General features: G+C 34.1%; 1 protein-coding gene, 1 long non-coding RNA gene and 1 pseudogene across 3 annotated transcripts in view; all 3 read right to left on the bottom strand.

Moving 5' to 3' along the window:
- LOC148680383 (uncharacterized) overlaps window positions 1-11,220 on the bottom strand; it is a 106,886-nt pseudogene extending 95,666 nt beyond the window's left edge. Inside the window, exons 1-2 of the transcript XR_015942560.1 lie at window positions 11,069-11,220; window positions 9,486-10,020 (exon numbers count right to left, since the gene is read on the bottom strand). The product of XR_015942560.1 is annotated as an uncharacterized LOC148680383 (transcript). The remainder of the gene's footprint in view (window positions 1-9,485; window positions 10,021-11,068) is intronic.
- LOC148680332 (uncharacterized) overlaps window positions 1-21,552 on the bottom strand; it is a 406,127-nt gene that overhangs the window by 104,989 nt on the left and 279,586 nt on the right. The window lies entirely within an intron of this gene.
- Window positions 7,607-21,552, bottom strand: part of LOC148680346 (uncharacterized) — a 209,191-nt gene continuing 195,245 nt past the window's right edge. The window contains exon 4 of the transcript XR_015942623.1: window positions 7,607-8,718. The gene's annotated coding sequence lies outside the window, so the exon portion shown is untranslated. The remainder of the gene's footprint in view (window positions 8,719-21,552) is intronic.

Here is a 21,552-nt window from a genome sequence, read left to right as displayed (position 1 = left end):
ACAACAATCACATTACGGCTTAACATTTAACAGCCACAACTGTCTATTATATAGTAGTCACCTTTTTGTTTGGTGTTACATCAACATAAATAACTTTTCAATTTAATTTAATGATTTAAAAACTCCTAAAGGCTTTACATATTTCATTGCTGGATAAATATACACTATCTAACATTAATCTCGCTTTTTTTTTTAGGTTGTTGGCTTCAATTTGATTGTTATTTTATAGAACTCTGGCCTGCACTTAAGATGGAATCTGAGGTAATGGTGTAACACTTTTTTCTGTTATTGCTTTCTTGATAACATATACCACATTCAGGGGCTAGTTTCTTTGAGGGGGTAGTAGATTAACCAAGTTCACATAATGAATATGGCTCTGTTCCCTGTCTGTCATTGTTTTAAGATTTAGGTGTATGCAGAGTTCCAACGGAAAACCAGAACCTGCCCAACACATTCTACTCTGAGCTTGACCAACACCTTCCTAGCCTAATGACACTGTTCCGATAGAAGGCAGCCAGAACCGGGAAGATATCAGATACTTTAAATGAAATTCTAAGAATCCATGATGAACAGGTAAAAATATTGTTGTGCATTTTATAGGCTAAAACTTTATTAAAAGATTAAAAGTTTGAAAAATTTGATGATTCAAATGAACTTTGAACACTACACCACTAAAATATTTTGAACACTTTTTTTGTATTTGTCTGGTTTTGTATATATGATTATATTGTTTAACATTTACAGTACAATTATATACAGTTTTCTTTTTATCGTTATAGGAGTTCCATGATGTGCACATCAAGTGTGTCACTGTTGTTCATGCTCTGTGTATCTACGTGAGGAAATCACTGGGTTTTTAAAGGACCTGCATGGTGAGTATTTAAAAAAAACATTACATTACCACACGAAACAGTTTTTATACATAAATGCATATATACATTCATTCATTCATTCATTTTCTTTTTGGCTTAGTCCCTTTATTAATCTGGGGTCACCTCAGCGGAATGAACCGCCAACTAATACAGCATATGTTTTACACAGCGGATACCCTTCCAGCTGCAACCCATCACTGGAAAACATCCATACACACTCATACACTATAGACAATTTAGCCTACCCAATTCACCTGTATCGCATGTCCTTGGACTGTGGGGGAAACTGGAGCACCCGGAGGAAACCCACACGAATGCGGGGAGAACATGCAAACTCCACACAGAAACACCAACTGACCCAGGAGAGGCTCGAACCAGCGACCATCTTGCTGTGAGGCCACAGTGCTGCCTACTGCGCCATCGCGTCACCATACATACATGCATACAGTACATTACTCTTATTCTGTCTTTCCAACCAAATAGTTTGTGCGATTTATTTTCTTTGACCTCACTGTAAAATTATTTTAGTACTAAATTGCTTTAAGCAAAACTACGCATTTTCTTTTTTCTTTTTTTGCATAGTATCAATTTATTGCAACTTTTGTTTACTGTTTGCTAGGCTGACTTGACCAATCTTCTGTTTTTGCTTTAACATCTAGGCCTAGCAATTCCTCGAGTTTTATGTAATTTGATTTTGTGAAAATACTGGTTAAAAGGTTTCTGCATTTTTTTCTCACAATGTGCATTTATTAATGTTATTTGTCATTAATGCAGCTCTTGTTTTTAAGAGTTGTTAAGTACAGCTGGGTAGTACTTTGTAACCATATAGGTAATTTAGTTTTAAATGGTTCATGTTTTTGTAAAAGTTCATGCAGGTTTGTGAATTTTTAATGTCAGAGGTGTGGTCTTAAATCTGCTTTTCAGGTTTTATCCTTTTAAATTAGCACTGCAGTGTCAAATTTAGTTTTGATTATTGTTTTTTAAATGTTATTCTACTTGTACAATACAAGTTACTGGGGTCCGTTCTTCGTACCTCGGTTAAATGATCTAAGATGATTTGGCAGATCCAGGGACAGACGATTCTTCACTGAGGCCATCTTCCAGCCTAAACCACGGCGAATGAAGTTCTGCACAAGACTTTTGGCCAGCGGAGAAATTAAAATGGTCGTGCCCAACTGAGTCTGGTTCTCTCAAGGTTTTTTTTCTTCACTCCCATCAGGTGAAGTTTTTTTTCCCTCTCCGCTGTCGCCACTGCCTCGCATGGTTCAGGATTGGTAGAACTACGCATCGATGAATTGGCTCTTCAGTGTTGAACTCTCAGTAATGATTAAATCACACTGAACTGAGCTAAACTGAACTGAACTGAACTTAAACACTATAACCTGAACCACACTGTTCCAGTTACTGAACCACACTGTTCCAGTTACTATGACCATTTATGTGAAGCTGCTTTGACACAATCTACATTGTAAAAGCGCTATACAAATAAAGCTGAACTGAATTAAATCCTGGATCTTTTCATCTCGATAACTGATCTCTCGCTAATTTGGTTCTTCAAACAAGTTCCCGAATCAGATTAGAATGTCTGGATAAACTGATCTGAGATCGCTGGGTGTGTTGTGAAGGACAGCTCTATCGATCCTCGAAATCATGATCAGCAATGCAACGATTGGCTGACGGCACAGCAGCGTGATGACATCATCTGATTAATATTCAATTATCCATGTGAGCAAAATTACATCAAATTAGCAGTAAACGGTTTGTTATATATGACACGCAATAACCTTCCACATTTGTTGTGAGCTGTAGGCTTTACACTTTCATGTGTCAAGAGTATTCATCATGTATTTCAGTGCAAATCAATGTATTTAGTTCTACATTTAGAAAAGATTTTCTTTATTATAGTAGCGTTTTTTTAATCAGTGTAAAGAAGCGTCTGCAACTTTTGTGAAGCATCATCACTGGCATATTAGCTGTCAAAACATGTTTATGAATGCATAAATTTATTATTGCTTTAAAAAAAAAGTCTATTAGAAAAAAAAGCCTATGTTTATTATACACAATTTGTACTTAAGCGATCTAAAAAGTTCATATCAATAAGTTTTGTCTTTGCACCACCAGGTGACAGTCTTTGTACTTTCATTTCGAGAGTGCAGATTGCATAAGTTTTATTAATATGTATAACTTTATTTATTTTATTAATAACTATAACTTTATGTATATATAGTTAAAAAAATATGTACCATTTTCCCAAGTGTATATAACTACTACTGTAAGAAAATAGCAGAATTCAGAACATACTTTCTGTATTATCTTTGCTTGAACAGAGCCGGTTCTAATCCTGTTTATATGAATTGAACCTGCTCCCGATCAGGTTTGACCTAGCAGAACTGTTGCTATGACAACAACTCTCGAATCAGCTTTGAAGAACGAAACGATCCTGGATCGTGTCAAATCGTCAATATCCAAATCCAGCTAACTGAGTAATCCACGTACGAAGAACGGACCCCTGGTACTTAAAACATAAAGACAAAGACAATAATAAATATTGAGTTGATTCAACTTAAAATGGTTCTTTGTGTACTTATTTTTTATGTAATGTTAACTTAATGCCATGACATTTTAAGCAAAATTTTAAGTTACTGTAACTTAAAATATTTAAATTGGTTTCATAACAAGTTTTAATTTAACTGTAATGAAAAGGTCTAACATGTAATCAAAATATTTGTTTTTAAAACTTAATTTTTTTAAGTTCATGAACTTAAAAATTTTGAGGCAACGAGTTACATCGTTACTGTAAACCCATATTTGGGTTTACAGTGTAGTAGATAACAGTGCTGTGCTAAATTTTAGAGTTTAGTTTGTGTGTGTGAATAGTAATTTATTTATTTTGTATTGCTGCAATTATAATCAAGTGCTTAATTTTACAATTTTAAATAGATTTTATTGATAATTTAATTTTTACTACTTTCATTATACGTATTGCTGCAATTGTAGGTAGTGTAATATTAATTGTATGATTTAAATGTGATATTAGTGTAAGGTTATGTTGTTGCTTTATAATTTTTTGTTTTGTGTCACAAAAGTATGTTGTGTTTTTCTGTTTTAGGTGAACATCAAAGTCAAGGTGCTGCAGTTAAATGAAGCCAGAGATGCATACACCCGCAGTAGTCAAAAAATGATGACCAGGTCTTATAAGGTTGCCGATGCGACATACAGCATGTCCCTGACTATATGGGGTGGGGAAGTACTTAATGTTGCAAAATGGTACACCCTCACTAATGTGTCAGTGCGGAAAAGCCAAGGTTCGAACCAGTGACCCAGCGACCTTCTTGCTGTGAGGCGACAGCACTACCTACTGCGCCACTGCCTCGCCTACTCTACAATTATATATTTTTTATTCTGGCAAGAATAATAGCAAAAGAAACTTTTAATTAATTTGCCCAATCAACAATTGACAAATTATTGTCTGGCTAGTTTTTGTCCTCTACCTTTGAGCTGAAAATGCAATAATGGTCCAACAAACCTGTCCATTATCACTAATAAAGCTTAGAAATTGGGCATCAGTATACTGTAAGCCAACAGGTTCATATTTTCTTTTCCAGTTATCAAAGACTTAATTTGTTACTTAATTTTTGTTACCCTGTTTTAACTTCAAAAATATACATCAGTGTAAAACCTACAAACGGTGGAAAAACATATTCTGTATTATTAAAACCACCTGGGTCTCCACTTTTGCCATGGCCTCTTTTTTGTTGTAACAAACTTATCCCCCAGGTTTTTCCAAACTTTTTAACAAAACACTTCCTTTCCACGGCTTTTACTATTTCTAGCCAAGAATTATTGGTCAGGTTATCTCTATGGTGATTACGCATGGTCGGATCGTTAAGATGTCTGTACAGTCGTACTGTTTCAGACAAAATCCCTTCAAAGTGACTCCTATTCAACTCAAATCAAACGTGGCGCCGCATGAACTCTTCACCCAAAATCATGTCACGCGCTTCCAAAGTGAACCTCCGCAAACACGGCAATGACGTCACATATACCGCGCGCACTGAGCTATTGCATGCTGGTCTTATTTGTAGTTTTAATACTGCAAATTTTATTAGGACTAGTGAAATAAAGAACTACACCACCACGAAACCAAGCAACAACAAAAAATTATTTAAATGAGCATTAGGAGTAGCGTTACATGTACATCGGAAAATAAGACCTGTGCAAACATTTAAGACCTAGAACAGCGAATTTAAGGCTTTTTAAAGCCTAAAATTATTGACTAGTGAAATAAAGAACTACACCACCTCGAAACCAAGTGTTACGTCCCTTCCCCTTTTTGGTCTAGGGTTGGGGAAGGAAAATAACAAAGAAAATTAAAATTTAGAATTTGAGAAAAAAGAAGACCAAATTAATGAATTGTGTATAAATTAAATAAATAAATATTGAGGGAACACTTCAATCCTGCCTCAGAAATGTGAAACAACCACAAGAGTAAACTTATGTTATTTTATTATTTGGTTCTTAAACAATAAATGAAGCATAAATCTTCAGGAGAAGGATTAACCAAAACAAGTCTAGCTCAGGAGGAGTACTAAATAACCTAATTTCAGGTAAAAGAAAAGAAACAACACAGGCTTTCCTCAACTCCCTTACTATCAATAAACACAGTCAAACAATTACAAAAATGGCACCCTCTCCCTACAGCTTAAATTTTAATATCAAAAAGTCAGACAAAGAAACAATACAATTAACTTTTACGTACCACACACAAAAGAATATATGTATTTAAATAACAACTAAGAAAACAGACACACTGCCTGTAAAATTCCACAACGCAAAAACAAACAAGCTTCTCAACACACAGAAGTCAATTTTTTTTACTCAATAGCCCAATAAACTCCTTTTTACAACCAACCAGATCAACACCCACAACGTATGACCACAACAATCATGAGTCTGGAGCACTGCTTTTGTAGCAGCGCATTACTGCAGCACGCTCCAATGATGAGCACCACCTGGGCCCAATCAGCTCTACCTAGTGAGCAGGCAGAGAGACACAGTGAAAGTGAAAGAGAAAACACACATCAATAATAATAAATACATCCAATAGATGTAACACCAAGCAACAACAAAAAATTATTTAAATGAGCATTAGGAGTAGCATTACATGGACATCGGAAAAATAAGACCTGTGCAAGCATATTTAAGACCTAGAACAGTGAATTTAATACTTTTTAAGGCCTAAAATTTAGATGTTTATATTTTAGACCTTTTAAGACCCCACGGAAACCCTGTGTAAGCTGGATGGCACAGCAGAGGGCAGGTTTCATTCACTTATTGTATGCGCTTTTTGGATATGCACATAAAAACGGTTGATGGAAACGCTATAATGCGAATATTTTTCGAAAATGTGTGTGAATGTACAAACCAGCAGGCTAAGCACATTGTAAAACATCTAAAGTGTCGTTTGGTCATTCTAAACCGCCTCAACCATTTCAGTATTGTTATAATATTAATATTTTAATGACCTCCAAAATTGTCAAAGTGTCTGCACTCCATGTCTCGCGCCTTCAAACGCCAGCGCACGTTCACTGCGGGTCAGGATTGCCTTCTGAGGCGCAAGTCATTTGTTAAATGAAGATAATATAGTCCCGTAGCTGCTCCCACCGATGCATATTCTGTTTTTACTTTTGATGTTTGTCGCCAGTTAATCAGAAAGTGGCAATTTTGTTCTCTTTGACTTGTTGGATGGAAACGCTGCTTTATTTGCATAGTCTTTTATGCGATATTCTAGTTTTGGGCAAACATTTAATAAGCATTTTTAGATGATAACATAGCTATTCACACTGCATCAGCACAGCTGTCCCCTTTCTTCCCCATGTACCTGTAGGTAGCAGCTCCTCCGGGTGTGGCCATGGGCATTCATCCTCTGCTTTTTCTTCCTCATTTCTTCTGTCTTAAATCTCCATATGTCAATTGATAACTTCGTGACTGTATGATGATGACGGTCAGCTCACGTAAATCTGCAGTAGCTTGAACTTGTTTTTCGGTTCAAATAATATACCAGGCTTTTCATTGGTCCATTAAGATGAACTTTTTTTATTGCCTACCGAAATGCTGGTCAGTGCGTGCTTAAAATATTAAATTATTTACAGTACTCTGTAACGAATTGTGATTTTAAAAGTAACGAAGTAGATTACTCAGCTTAATTTGTACTCATGTACAAGTAAAATTACAGGCTTAAAATTCTACCCATGGATGTACAATTACGCCAAAAATGTACTTAATTACAGTAACGTGAGTAGTTGTAATTCGTTACTCCCACCACTGCTGTTTACTGCTAAGTGTGACATGGCAGGGAAAGAAACAGCACCTCTAAGTCAGAGACCATGGTGCTCGACTGGAAAAAGGTGGCCATCTCCAGTTTGAAGGAAAGTCCTTAACTCAAATGTAGCTCAAGTATCTGCGTTTTTTTCAAGAGGAATGGAATGTGAGATTTAAAGATGGATCAGTGCAGCGGCAGCAGTAATGCAGTTGATGTGATTGTCTGTTGTGGTGAACGAGCTGAGATAAAAGGCAATTTTTAATCAAAAAAAAACCCGCTCAATCAAGGTTCTTACTCTCATCTATGATCATGACTGAAAGGACAAGATCTTAAATACAACCGGACACATTTCACAAAGTGTTATGATCTGCTTGTTTGAGTCGCAACATAAAAGAGAGATGAGCCAACAAAATAGCCTAAATGCAAAATGATTTATTATAAAATTTAACTCATAAAACCATCAATCAAAGCAACCAGCAAATGTCTAGGGATAATAATGAAGATAAAGAACTAATGATATAATCACAACAACACTTTAACTACATGATACAAGCAATGCAAATCAAAACCATAAGGTTAAAGATTTAATGAGATGGCAGGTCTTGACAGGAGGACTCCTGAGTAGCCACAGCGTCCTGGATTAGCTAGCAGCCTAGCACAACAACTTTTATATACCCATTGATGAGTAATGCAGGCATCCAATCAGGATTTACCACATACTCCAATCTGGAGTCTTGGGATCATCACAGTGTAGTAATATTGTACAACTTAATACATTTCACTCTGCCTAAATCATCAAATATTCATAATTCATTTTTATTTATTTGTGTCTTTCCAGTGATGCTACTCATTCAGGGAGTCAGACAGAGAACATCATCCAAAACAACACTAGCTACATGAATACACTGGAGAGTGGAGTACAGATGTATCCGCACCTGTACAATCATTTGCAAAGAGAGATTTTAAGCTGCTGAGATGCTGTTTGTCAGATGTTTACGAAACTGTTCTTTCAGCCACCATCATTGTGTTTACAGTAAACGTGAGGAGCACAACACATTTACAACCCCACCTACTGCAGTGTAGGAGTGTTGGAAAACAGTATATCGTCATTCAGCCTTTTCAAACATTATTCAGACATAAAACATCCTGTGCACAGAGAAAATGTTTTGCTGCATTCATGTCATGTTTGCAACTTTTGTCCAATTCTGTAGACACTCATCAGATCTGTACGGTTTCTCTCCAGTGTGAATCCTCTTTTGTGTTTTCAGATGTGTTCACTGATTAAACCTCTTGTCACAGTGTGAACACTTGTACGGTCTCTCCAGTGTGAAACGTCGGGTGCAGTTTAAATTTTGAAATAAAAGTCTTCTTACACTAAAAGCACAAATACTCTTTCACACCAGTGTGGATCTTTATGTGTTCATTAAGGTTTGCTAATCGGTTGAAACTCTTCCCACACTGAGTGCATTTAATGGTTTATCTCTAGTGTGGGTCTTCAAGTGTTTATTAAGGTCTGAGGAGTTGCTGAAACTCATCCCACACCGAAGCTGCAGTCACACTAGAGTTTGAGCATGCAAAATTCTGTTGTTTGGCGCTGTGAAAAGCGGCGGGATTAAACAAGATTATTAGACATAAAAAGCGAGCTATTGGTCCATATTTTACATTTCTGTCCAGAAAGGTCATGTTTTGATCTTTGATTGGTCTCACACAGTCAAGTGATGCGATTTTGCAGGTCAGAGTTCACCAAGCTTGAACTTTGCAATGCAGTGAACTGCGAAACTTGACACACAAACTTGGTTTCCGGTCTGACACATTCCCGTGCGTATGAATGGAAATCCATGGGGGAAAAAGTCCATTGTGACCGCTGCTTAAGTGCAAGTTTCTCTCCAGTGTGGCTCATAATGTGTAGATTAAGGGATGATGAGCAGATGAAACTCTTCCCACACTGAGTGCATGTGAATGGTTTCTCTCTAATGTGGATCCTCATGTGTCGATTAAGGTTTGATGATTGGTTGAAATTCTTCCCACACTGAGTGCATGTAAATGGTTTCTCTCCAGTGTGGATCCGCATGTGTTCATAAAGGTGTGATGAGTAGTTAAAGGTCTTTCCACACTGGGTGCAAGTAAAGGGTTTCTCTCTAGTGTGGATCGTCTTGTGATTATTAAGGGATGATGATCGGTTGAAACTCTTCCCACACTGAGTGCATGTGAATGGGTTCTCTCTAGTGTGGATCTTCTTGTGTTGATTAAGGGATGATGATTGGCTAAAACTCTTCCCACAATGCGTGCATCTGAATGGGTTCTCTCCAGTGTGAATCATCATGTGAATCTTAAGATCTAAATTTCTTCCAAAACTCTTCCCACACTGAGTGCATGTGAATGGTTTCTCTCCGGTATGAATCATCATGTGTTCATTAAGGTGTGATGATCGGCTGAAACTCTTTCCACACTGAGTGCATGTGAATGGTTTCTCTCCAGTGTGGATCCTCATGTGTTGATTTAAGTTTGATGATTGGCTAAAACTCTTCCCACACCGAGTGCATGTGTATGGTTTCTCTCCAGTGTGGATCCTCCTGTGAATCTTAAGTTCCCTTTTTCTTCCAAAACTCTTCCCACACTGAGGGCATGTGAATAGTTTCTCTCCAGTGTGGATCCTCATGTGAATCTTAAGATAGCCTTTACTTCCATAACTCTTTCTACACTGAGTGCAGGTGAAACTATTTTTGTCTCCCCTTTTCAAAATACCATCAATCTGTAAATTATTTTTTTCCTCAATTTTAACATGATGTTCCTCCTCTTTACTGCCCTCATTCTCTTCAATTAGGTCTGAAATAAATAAAACATGTTTTCATTAAGTCTTAAAAACTCTCATCAAAAGCTGAAAAGTGGAAAGACACTGGAAACATTGGCTACACACACTGCAATTTTGATGCATGGTAAATGTAAAATAAATCAGATCATATTTTGTTTGGTCTATTAACATGTACACATTTAAGCAGATGCAATTCAATTCATCTTTATTTATCTAGTGTTTTTACAATGTAAATTTTGTCAAAGCCACTTAACATAGAAGTTATAGTAAATTGAAACCGTGTCAGTCCAGTTTTCAGACTTTCTTACATAATTGATCATAAAAGTAATTTTGGTCATATTAATAAGACAGATTTGAAAGCTGTAAATTGAATTTTTATTTGTATATATTCATAATTACAACAAAATTTTTTTCTAAAATGTGTAAAGCAGACAGGGAACAGGGCCGGAGTGGGACTCACCTTTGTCCGGCCCACCTCAGTCGACGACTGACTGTATTAATAATAATATACGGATAATCTTCTTTTTCTGTCGAATCCATATCCATGTATTCCAAAAGTTTTTACAATAATTTCAGAATTTGGAAATGTTTCTGGATACAAAGTCAATCTAGCAAAGAGTTTCCTTTTCCCTATCAATGATAGAGCACAGAAAATGTCCTGCCAATCCTTTCCATTTTCATTTTATCAAAGTCCTGATAAATTTGTACAGTGACGCGCAAATATAAGGATTCGTTCAATAATAATTTTAAAACGACATTAGTGCTCAAGGACGTTTTTAGTGCTCAAGGACACTTTACAAACAGTAGGAGAACAAGAAAAGCAACAACCTTAAGAAGGTAGAGAAAATGGGAGACTAATAATACATAAAATAATGACAAAAGACCTGAGAACAAGTAACAAAAGAAACTCGTTCCTGTCTTTCAATAAGTGCTTATGTGCATTTAAGAGAACTAGGCAGCACACTCAGGGCTGCAAGATGGACTTAATTTAGTATTCTTATTATTAAAATATATCTGAATGAAGATCAAATGACTGAGTTGGTTTTGAGAATGAAAATTAACCTGTTTGTTCCTGCAGATCTTCCTGTTTGACTGTGATTGTTTCTTCAATCTTCACATCTTCACTCTCCTCTTTAATAAACGCCATCTTTATAACAGTGTGGAGATCAGTCGCTTCAGCAGGAGTTTTTCTCTGTGTTTGGACACTTTATCCTGTTTAAAATGAACAAAACAATGAACAGAAACAAAATAACTTCTCTTCAACACTTGCTTCAACAGTTTCTTTATATGAGAGTGATTGACAAAAATAAATCAGGTAAGTCTGAGCAAGAAACAATAGCCACAAACAAATGACCTAATAAAAACTAGTTCTCCATTTATTTTATATATATATATATATATATATATATATATATATATATATATATATATATATATATATATATAATATTGTATACTTATATTAGAATGACATTATGCTAGTAAATAAATAAAACCTTCATTAAAACACATTTCTGTTGTTCAAACAATAGCCCTCGATTACTGTGATTAAAATAGTACTTCGTTGTATAAAGAATTAAAATAATAGTCAACAGCAGGTATGTCATATTGGAAGAAAAACCTGAAACTTTAATCAATCGGTTTATATGTGTAAAGTTGTGAAACAAACCTTCCTCCTGTTGAACTGCAGCGCGGAAGCGGCGCAGCCTTATGACGTCACACAACACGCCAAAATAAAAGTCTTTTTTGTTCAGTTTTTTTTTTTTTTTTGGCCACTTACTGTTGCAGTCAGGACATGATCAATTTCTCTCTCGTTTTCCACTTTACACAACATATCTGCTGTCTTTCATATACATCGACATTCAGTATTTGAAGTTGATCAAAACTTTTAATCCAAACATTTTAAAACAATTTTGAAAAAGTTGTTTAATCCACTAAGTTTAAGTGTTTTTTTATTATTATTGTTGCAAAAAAGTTTACATCACAAAACAGGGAACAATCGACATTGCAAGGCATATTTAACATTAAAATATATAAAATAAATTTAATTTGTTACAACTGCAACAAAAGATCTACATAAAAAGAGAAACAAAACATTATGACAATAAGTGTTTTAAAAATAAAGTACAGAGAGCTTCAGTTATTTTACTTTGATTTCTGAAGTATTTGAAGCTTTGAGCCACTTTCTCTACCTCAGAAAGAAATCACCTAAAAGAGGATCAGCACTTTTTCCTCTTACATCAATGAATATGATATTTACCCATTAGTAAAATAAAGTTCACAACATCAGAGAAAGAACAATGTAATCAGCTTTGTAAAATAAAAAATCTTCTAAAACGATAAGGGGGACTGAAATCATCTTTAATGAAAGCCAAGGATGGATGTCAAACCAGAATTTAAAAGTAATTTCACAAGAAAAAAATAAGTGATCGAGTGTTTCTGGAGCAGAAGCTACACTTGTCAACATCAAAGTTAAATCTTTTTTGAATAAACTCGTTCACATGATATATCCTGAATAAAATTATGTAATGAGTTTACTTAACCTTAGGTGCTACAGGATATTTAAGATAAAAGGTAAAAGCTTTGTCCTCTACTAAGGGTTTAACAACTCCTAGATGATGACACTTAAAATCACCAATGATAAGCGTTTAAATTGTTTGCAAATAAGCTTGTTGTTACATTTACTATCGAAAATATCAACATTTGATATTTTTAAAAATGGAAGAAAAGTTTTAAGTATAAATGGGAGATCAAAACAATTACTTTGAATTAACCTAAACAAAGCAATAGGTATAGCCTCGCAAATTTCAGTATAACCTTTATCTGTGATTTTAAATCTATATTTATTTTATAATCCGTTTTAAGATAGTAGCAGTCAATTTTTGTCTAACAAATCATTAATAAATATAATGCCTTTATTGTACCAGTCACTTTTAAACAATGATTTTCTGTTAATAATAACAGCCCTTTTATTCCAAAGAGTGGATTTATGAGGGAAAAAATATGGGTAAATATAATTTTCCAAAAAAGTAGTGCTTGCTTATGAAAATTAGACAGCTTCAAAGGAAGTTTTGAACAATCATAATCATATCTTAATACAAATACAAGGCCACCATTTTTTAAAACAAATTATTTGGGATATGATACAATATTGAATAAGGCTTAGCTGAACACTCTTTCAACCATTTAACTCTAAAAGTGCTAAGAAGACATTTAAAATCGATTGCTTTCAAACCTCCATATTCATACTCTTTGACCATATGATGCTTACGTAAATAATGTGTTTTATTTTTCCAAATAAATTTATATAATATTGAACTTTTAGATTTAACTATTTTGGGAGGAGTTTATAAAGGATAAGCTAAATATATAATTTTAGATAATCCTAGTCAAAAGAATTTTACCCTATATGGAAAGGTCTCTAGCTAGCCAATGATTTAGGGATTTTTTCATCCCTTCCATTTTGATATTAAAATTTGCACATTCTCTATTAACAGAACTTTTGGTGATGGTAACTCCCAAGTATTCAACTTCGTCTTTTACTTGAATACCCTCTAATTCTCTTAAAGTACAATTCTGAATAGTTAATATTTATAAAATCTTAATATTTTCTTAGGTTTAAGGTCAATTTAGAAGTTTTAGGAAACAGAAATTTTGACAAGAGCTAAAGGGAGCACCTCCTTATTTTTAAGAAATAATAAAGTGTCATCTGCAAACTGACTTAAAGTAAAAGTCCTACCAAGTATATCAATACCTAAAGTGTACTCTGAATTTTTTAAATATAATGACATAAGTTCAACAGCTATATTAAAAAGTAAAGGTGAGATAGGACATCATTGACGGATTCCTCTTTTGATGTAAACTCTAGGACATGATCCTGAATTCAGGGATTTAATACTGAATATATCAGTATAGAACATGGAAATTACCCTACAAAAGCTCGGACCAAACTCAAAAGTTTCTAAAGATTTTCTAAAGACAAAAAAGGATGCTCAAGGGTATCAAATGCCTTGAAAAAGTCTAGAAATAGAAATAAACTTGTCTGAGGAATTAAATACCTATAATCGAACATATCAAGTATCAGTCTGAATACTTCTCCCTTTAATGAAAGCTGATTGTGTTTCTTTAATTATCTCGCCTACACCTTTTTTTGAGTCTATTAGCTAATAGATGAGAAAGCAATTTAAAATCATTGGACAAAAGAGTTATGGGTCTCTAATTGTCTAAAAATAATTTGTCTTTGCTTGGCGTTGGAACTAAAATTATTAAATTCTGCTTCAAAGAAGTTGATAGTTCTGCTTTGTCTTTAATTTCCTTAAGTGCTTCAAAAACTAAAAATCTAATCTCTGGCCAAAAATGTTTATGAAACTCAACTGTAATTCCGTGTATGCCTGGGATTTTCCATTGGACATTTTAGAAATAGCAACATCAAGTTCAGAGATAATAATGTCAGATTCCATCATTTCACGGAAGCTGTCATCTATAATAGGAACTTTATCTTTTGAAAAGGAAAAGAAAAAGTCACAATCACTCTCATAAAATTTTGACTTATATAATAACATGAATAGATGTGATCATCAATCAAAGTTTTCTCTTCACTTACATTGTTATTTATGCTAAGTTTATTAATAGTTTTTGAAGATTGTCTATGCTTTACTAAATTAAAAAAATATATATGAAGAATTTTTCCCCCTCCTCTATCCATTTCACTCTAGATTGTAAAGCTCCTTTAGCTTTTTCTGTATAATAGTAATCTAACTCTGATGGCAAAATACGAAGTTCATTTTGTTCTATATCTCCAAGAAAATGTTTATCACCAAGGTTATTTTATCTAGATAAAACTGTTAACTGTCTTTTTTTCCTAACAGAGGAAAACAATAGCTCATTACAGCAGAGCCATTTTTAACAAGATTCATTTTCAATTTGAGAAAAGCATGTGGCAAAAGAAAAAGAAAACCAAACTGCAAATAGGGAGAAAATCATTTGCCAAATGCTTATTTAAAAAGCTGTTTAAAATGTGTTTTGTGATTTATTAATACAATTTTTTTTACTGTTTGATTAATCAGCCTTAAAAACATGGATTAAATAATAATACAGTAATAAAAGTGTCTATTTATTTATACATTTAAAATGTTTTTGTAATGCATTGTTTTACTGCTTAATTAAATGACATTTAAAAACACAATACAAACATATCTATTTATATGTCCATTTAAATTGTGATTTATTTATGTACATTTTTATGCTGGGCGAAGCAGTGGTGCAGTAGTTAGTGCTGTCGCCTCACAGCAAGAAGGTCGCTGGTTCGAGCCTCAGTTCAGTTGGCGTTTCTGTGTGGAGTTTGCATGTTCTCCCTGCATTTGTGTGGGTTTCCTCCGGGTGCTCCGGTTTCCCCCACAGTCCAAAGACATGCGATACAGGTGAATTGGATAGGCTAGATTGTCTTTAGTGTATGAGTGTGTGTGTGTGTGGATGTTTTCCAGAGATGGGTTGCGGCTGGAAGGGCATCCACTGCGTAAAAACTTGCTAGATAAGTTGGCGGTTCATTCCGCTGTGGTGACCCCGGATTAATAAAGGGACTAAGCTGACTAGAAAATGATGACATTTTTATGGTTCAATAATTAAATTGATCATTTGAGTCTTTGTTATTCTAGCTAGCACTCTTGGTCCTCCATAATCATGACACTGAAGACTAATTATGCGTACAATTCAGGCTTAAACGTGAATAAATTATATTTTAAAGAACATTTAATAAAATAACAGTGATTTAAAAATGCAATAATGTTTTATTGCACAGCAAATTTTAGATAGTAGATTTAACTACCTTAAAGGTAGAATTAACACTCCCTCAGAGTTTATATGGGAACCACAATAAGTGTTAAAAATAACACTTTTAAAAGTGTTAACATTGTCAACACCAAGAGAGTGTTAATTAACAAACTCTTATTGTGTAAAATATCTGTTAAATTTCCGAAATAATACCAGCAGCTGTGGTTGCCAGAATCTTTCTGTGAAAAACATGGAAGTTTTAAAGAACTGTATAAATTTACAAAAAATAACCATATTTCATGAACTAATACAATGTTCAGTTTACAAAATCATAGCTTAGTGCAAAAAATGTAAAGTCTTTAGATGCAATAATGTGTTCATGTGATTGCAACTAGCAAACAGATTTTAACTGCATTAGTAACTACACAGTTACCTTTAAAGAAAAGAAGATACAGAATAACATCAAACACTCTCAGTTCATCTTGGACTTGAACAGAGACGCTATTATCCTCCACAATAGTGACACAAAAACTGTTTAGCTGTTTTTCTTTTTTTTTTTTTCATTTTTAGATTTTACGTAAAAATACCAGCAGCTGTGGTCGCCAGTAATCAGCTGTTTTTAACATTCATAAATTCAGTTTACAGAATATTTCTGTTAAAAACACATTCAACAGTCTGTATTTTTTATCGATCTCACACTGCAAATTTTAGATTTAGTAGATTTAACTACCTTAGAGTTAAAATTAACACTCCCTCAGTGTTTATATGGGAACCACTATAAGTGTTAAAATAACACTTTTGAAAGTGTTAAAATTTTAACACTCAGAGAGTGTTAATTAGCAAACTCTTATTGTGTAAAATATCTGTTAAATGTATGTCAAAATACTGGCAGCAGTGGTTGCCAGTAATCTGCTGTTTTCAACATTTTACATTCGTAAATTCAGTTTCCAGAATATTTCTGTTAAAAACAAATCCCATAGTTTGTATTTTTCATTCGAACACACGTAAGCCTTAAATTCCAGAGCAAAATCCTAACTAGTGTCCTCACTACAGAGGGCTGAACACTCAGACAGTGATGAAGTTAATGAGACAATTAAGTGTCTAATTAAAGGAGGATTGAGAATTATTGATGAACAACTGTTAACAAGCAGAATCACTGAAGGAAAGAAAAACACACAAAAAAAATGTTATTTTTCAACATCTTTAAAAAAAAAAAAAACTCATCACATTAAACAACTCATCATGAAGGTTCACCTATTACTGACCTGTGACTTTATTTCTGTCATGTGAACAAAAGCTCTTAATGAAATTTCTGTTGTTCATTTGAAGTCACCATGATGGAGGACAGAGTCTGCTTTAGTCAGGCTCTTCAACTGCTTGCTATAAATGTCTTTTATTTTGGCTGCTATAGTTAGTGCTAATCACACTAGCTATACATATAGCATGGAAATCCAAAAGAAAATTAAAGTGTCAGTCTGAAGAGATCATTTATGAAATCATAGCCATCCTTTCCTGCTTGTTTACTAATTCAATATCATATTAGTTATGTGTGAGAAATAAATAATGTACATAAATGAAACCTCTGAAGCTCCAATAATATAAAATAAAATAAAAACAATATTTACAATGAGAATGTTTGATCAATGGCAGAACTCAAAAACACACAGACATCAATAATTAGTCTTTGAATCTCAATGATGGTGACAAAAACAAAAAAATAAAAATCAATAAAAAAAAACACTCTACTGAAATATTACCTCCCAAAAACAACACAAAATAAAGGAAAAGAAAGAGATTGTAAGAACATAAAGCTGCATAATTTATTCATGCTGCAATGCATGCTGGGAGCTTTGTACTATGCTGGTACCCAGCATGCATTGCGGCATGAACTATGCAGCTTTTTTTTTTTTTTTTTAGCAACCACGGTTGAGTGTCATGTCCTGATTCTTGATGTCTGTGTGTCATAAAGAGCAAGCTGGAGCGTGAATGTTTAGTGCATGACACTCTAATTATTAATTGCATCCTAATTGTTTGTTGAATCTTCTATGAAGAGCAGCAGAGTGCCAGTAGTATTGTCCCATGCAGTTTTAATACAACTATATTTGTATATTTTTATGAATCAACTTATTGAACACCTGAAATTATATCTATAACAATTATGCATAAACAATATTGTTTTTCTTGACCTTTCTTGCTATAGCTAATGAGTTTTACAAACAATAGGCTGTAAGCGTAAAGCTTCAAGAGCTCAAATAAGCAGCCTCTGATCTCCATGATGGTGAGGCCAAATGAAATATTTTTAATAAAAAAATATAAACCTCTGTTCATTGTCAAATATTCTTACAGAAATGAAGTCAAACTGTAATCAGTGAAGCTGCTTATACTATTATTTAATGGAGTTGTTTAATTCTCTGTTTTAATTCAGTTGGTTTGGTGTGAGGCTGTGTCTGTAGTTTTATTTCTTCCTTCAATTTCTTATTCCTTCAGTGATTGTGCTTGTTAACAGCAGGTGTTCAACAGCAGGTGTCTGAATTCACTTATTTGTGGTCATTCACTCTGTCTGGACTAAACTACTTGACCAATTTAAGGGCCAGGTGAATGAAGGTGTGGCGAGATTTCAGACACTCTGATTAGTTTCTCAAATATAAGGGTTTTCTACAAAGGTAGATACATGTTACTCTGTATGACAAGGAGGCAAATCAGCGTCTAACGCCGAGAGGGTTATTTTGCCTTTATCTAACTCTAGAATTTTAACACTTTACTCTGAATTACCACAACACTTGAAATTTAACACCAATGAATTTGCTGTGTGAGCACAATAAGCTTATTATAAAATATTCCAAACTTTTTACTGGGGCTGTATATTATACACTGTAAAAAATTGCTGTTAAAAAACGGTCAGATTCTACGATAAAATAATGTTTTTTCACTAAAACAGTAATATTCTGTTAAAAACAGTGCTTTCTGGGTAACATTTTTGTTTTCGAGAAAGTAACCAACTGCAGAAAACTGTGAGCTAACAGAGTTCAGATTCGATGTTTTGAAGTCTGTGTTTGAAATCACACTTTGTGTCCTTGTTCACTATTTCATACACTAGTTAACTAATATAGTTCACCTGACAGTTTTAATGAACACTAATGAGTGAATTCAGACACTGATGAACACCTGCTGTTAATAATTACAATTACTGAAGAAAATAAACAAGAAACACAAACAGTGACTTGAGTTACAACATTAAATAAAATCAAATAAAATAAAACAGCTTCAGTCTCAGCAGAGGATCATTAAACAACTCCACAAACAACAGCAGACACACTTATTACTGACTGATTTGACTTCCATACTATTCTCATTGAGATCCAACAGAAATTAAGGTGTTTTTTGTGTCACCGTAATGGAGTGAGGGGCTGGTTTAGTTGGGCTCTTCACCCTTGAACTCATTTAAGAAGACTTTCCAACTGCTCTAATACAGAGTTTACAAAACGTTTGTACTATAGCAATAAAGTTGGGAAGTCAATAAATAGAGAAATCTATTTATCTGAAATTAGTTCTGATAAATGTTTTGTTATAAATCTGGAAGAAGGGCCTCATGCAATAGATTTTATGCTTAGTTGCAGCTATTAATTTAATTAATGAGAAGTGGAAACAGAAAAGATACCTCCGTAATTACTTAACAGTTAAAAAATAACATACAAAAACAGTTCAGTTATGATAAATACACACTCAGACCTCATGAATCTGACCTTGTATCTCAACAATGGTAACATCTCAAATGTTTCATGCTGCAATGCATGCTGGGAGTGGCACTGTACAAATATCCCAGCATGCATTGCGGTATAAATAAATGTTGTATAATGGTCTAACAGTTTTCTTTATTTGTGTTTGATTCTGCTTTTGTTTATGTTTAGACTTTCAGTTGCCTGTTTGTGAGTTAAACTGTTAATTTTGTTAAATTTGTTGTCACCATTATTGAGGTTCATATGCTGATTATTGATGTCTCTTTGAGTGAGATTTACACCATAGAGCAGTGTTATTGTCCAAGATATTCTTAAAAACTTCCAGAAATCATTGCAATATATATATACATATAATGTAAAACAATAGATTTAACATTGAATAGGAGCAGTAAATTTTATAATACTAAATGAGAACAGACTCTGCCATTTAATAGCAACATGAACATCACCAGATCTTATTTAGGTTTTTGGCTGGCTTGCCTCAACAAAGGAGCTTTTTAAACAAAGTTCTTAACAATTGCAGCAGCCAAGATATATAAATGTTAAAAATGACAGGGCTAAGAGCCCAACTAAAGCAAACTCTGTTCTCCATGATGGTGACGTAAAACTTTCACTTTTATCTCAAGAAGAACTTTAGTAAATGTTATACAAAAATACATGTATTAAGTAATAAGTGTAGCTGGTGATGATGTTTGTAGAGTTGTTTAATCATCCGCTGATCATTTAAATGATTTAACCATTTGTTGTTCTTCAGGTTATTTCATTATAAAGCTGTGACTAAAGTTTTGTATGTTCTGTTCTTGTTTTTTCCCTTCAGTATTTCTTCATTTATTCATTGTTAATCCTCAATTATCATTTAATTAGTCAGTTAATTAATGAATTTACTTCAGCTTTGCTCCATGTTTCTTGAACACTCAGTAGTGTGGACACTTCAATTAAAACTGAAGTATAGGCTCTGGGGTTTAAAGGGTTAAAGGTGTGAGAGGTAAAAACACAGTGTAAAAATGTATTTTAACAGTAATATACTGTTAATTTACACTACGGAAGTAGACTGTAAAAAAACAGTATATTGCTGGCAACCACAGCTGCCAGTAGATTACTGTTAAATCAAGGAAAAAACAGTATTTTACTGTAAAACCTGAAGCTAATTTCTTCTGTGTGTCACCGTTGTGGAGGAGAGTAGAGCCAGTGTATGAGTTAAAGATGAACAATGAACTGCTGATGTTATTCTGCATGTTTCTCTATTTAAAGATAGCGGCTGTTTAGTGGCTGATGCAGTCAGAATCTCTCTGGTGATTCCAGATTTACATGTATGTGTGCTGTTGTGAAAAATAAGACATTAGAGTTAAACCGAACTTTTCTAATTAACTAAAATAAGTTATCATTATAAGTATGCTTCTAAGCATATTTAGCACATTACTTCATAAACTCATTCAGCAGTTGACCAATTTGAGGCAGTTGCTTTCAGTGAGCAAAATGAGTTCACTTGAGTATTGTGTAAATCAATGTAGTCCATGTATTTTTACAGCAACATACTGTAAAATAACAGTACATTGCTGGCAACTGCAGCTGCCAGTATTTTACTGTTTTTTAACGGGACAATTTTTAACAGTGTAGTATTTACAACTATTTGTTGAGCAACATTTTTTTTTTTTTACATGGGTGGAAACCTTTGTTGAACCCACCTTTTTCTGATGTTTGCTGGGGAGCGATTCTGAATGTCTGGCAACTGTGCAGAGCTAAAAAAAAAAAAAAAGGTACATTGTCCAGTGGTTCCCAGTGCTTCAGCATCTCTGTACATGTTGCCGGAGGAGCTGGTGCTGGTTGTGGCCAAAATCAAAGTGGGAACTATAGTAAAAGTTCAGTGGCATCTGAGGTAACAGGTGGATATTCTATTGATGGAGCAGGTGGAGGAAGTGGCTTTGGTGCTGGTCCAGATTCCTCGTAATCTCATCAAAATTAAATGGAAACTTGTTCAAATAGATTATAATCGCATTTGACTTTTTTCACTTGTAATGACAATCATTTTGCTGAATTAAA

Source organism: Danio rerio, chromosome 4, assembly GCF_052040795.2.
Source record: "Danio rerio strain M-AB ecotype USA chromosome 4, GRCz13ab, whole genome shotgun sequence".
Lineage (NCBI taxonomy): Eukaryota > Metazoa > Chordata > Actinopteri > Cypriniformes > Danionidae > Danio > Danio rerio.
Note: the sequence above shows the minus strand (reverse complement) of the source record. Positions and strands in the feature narration are given on the sequence as shown.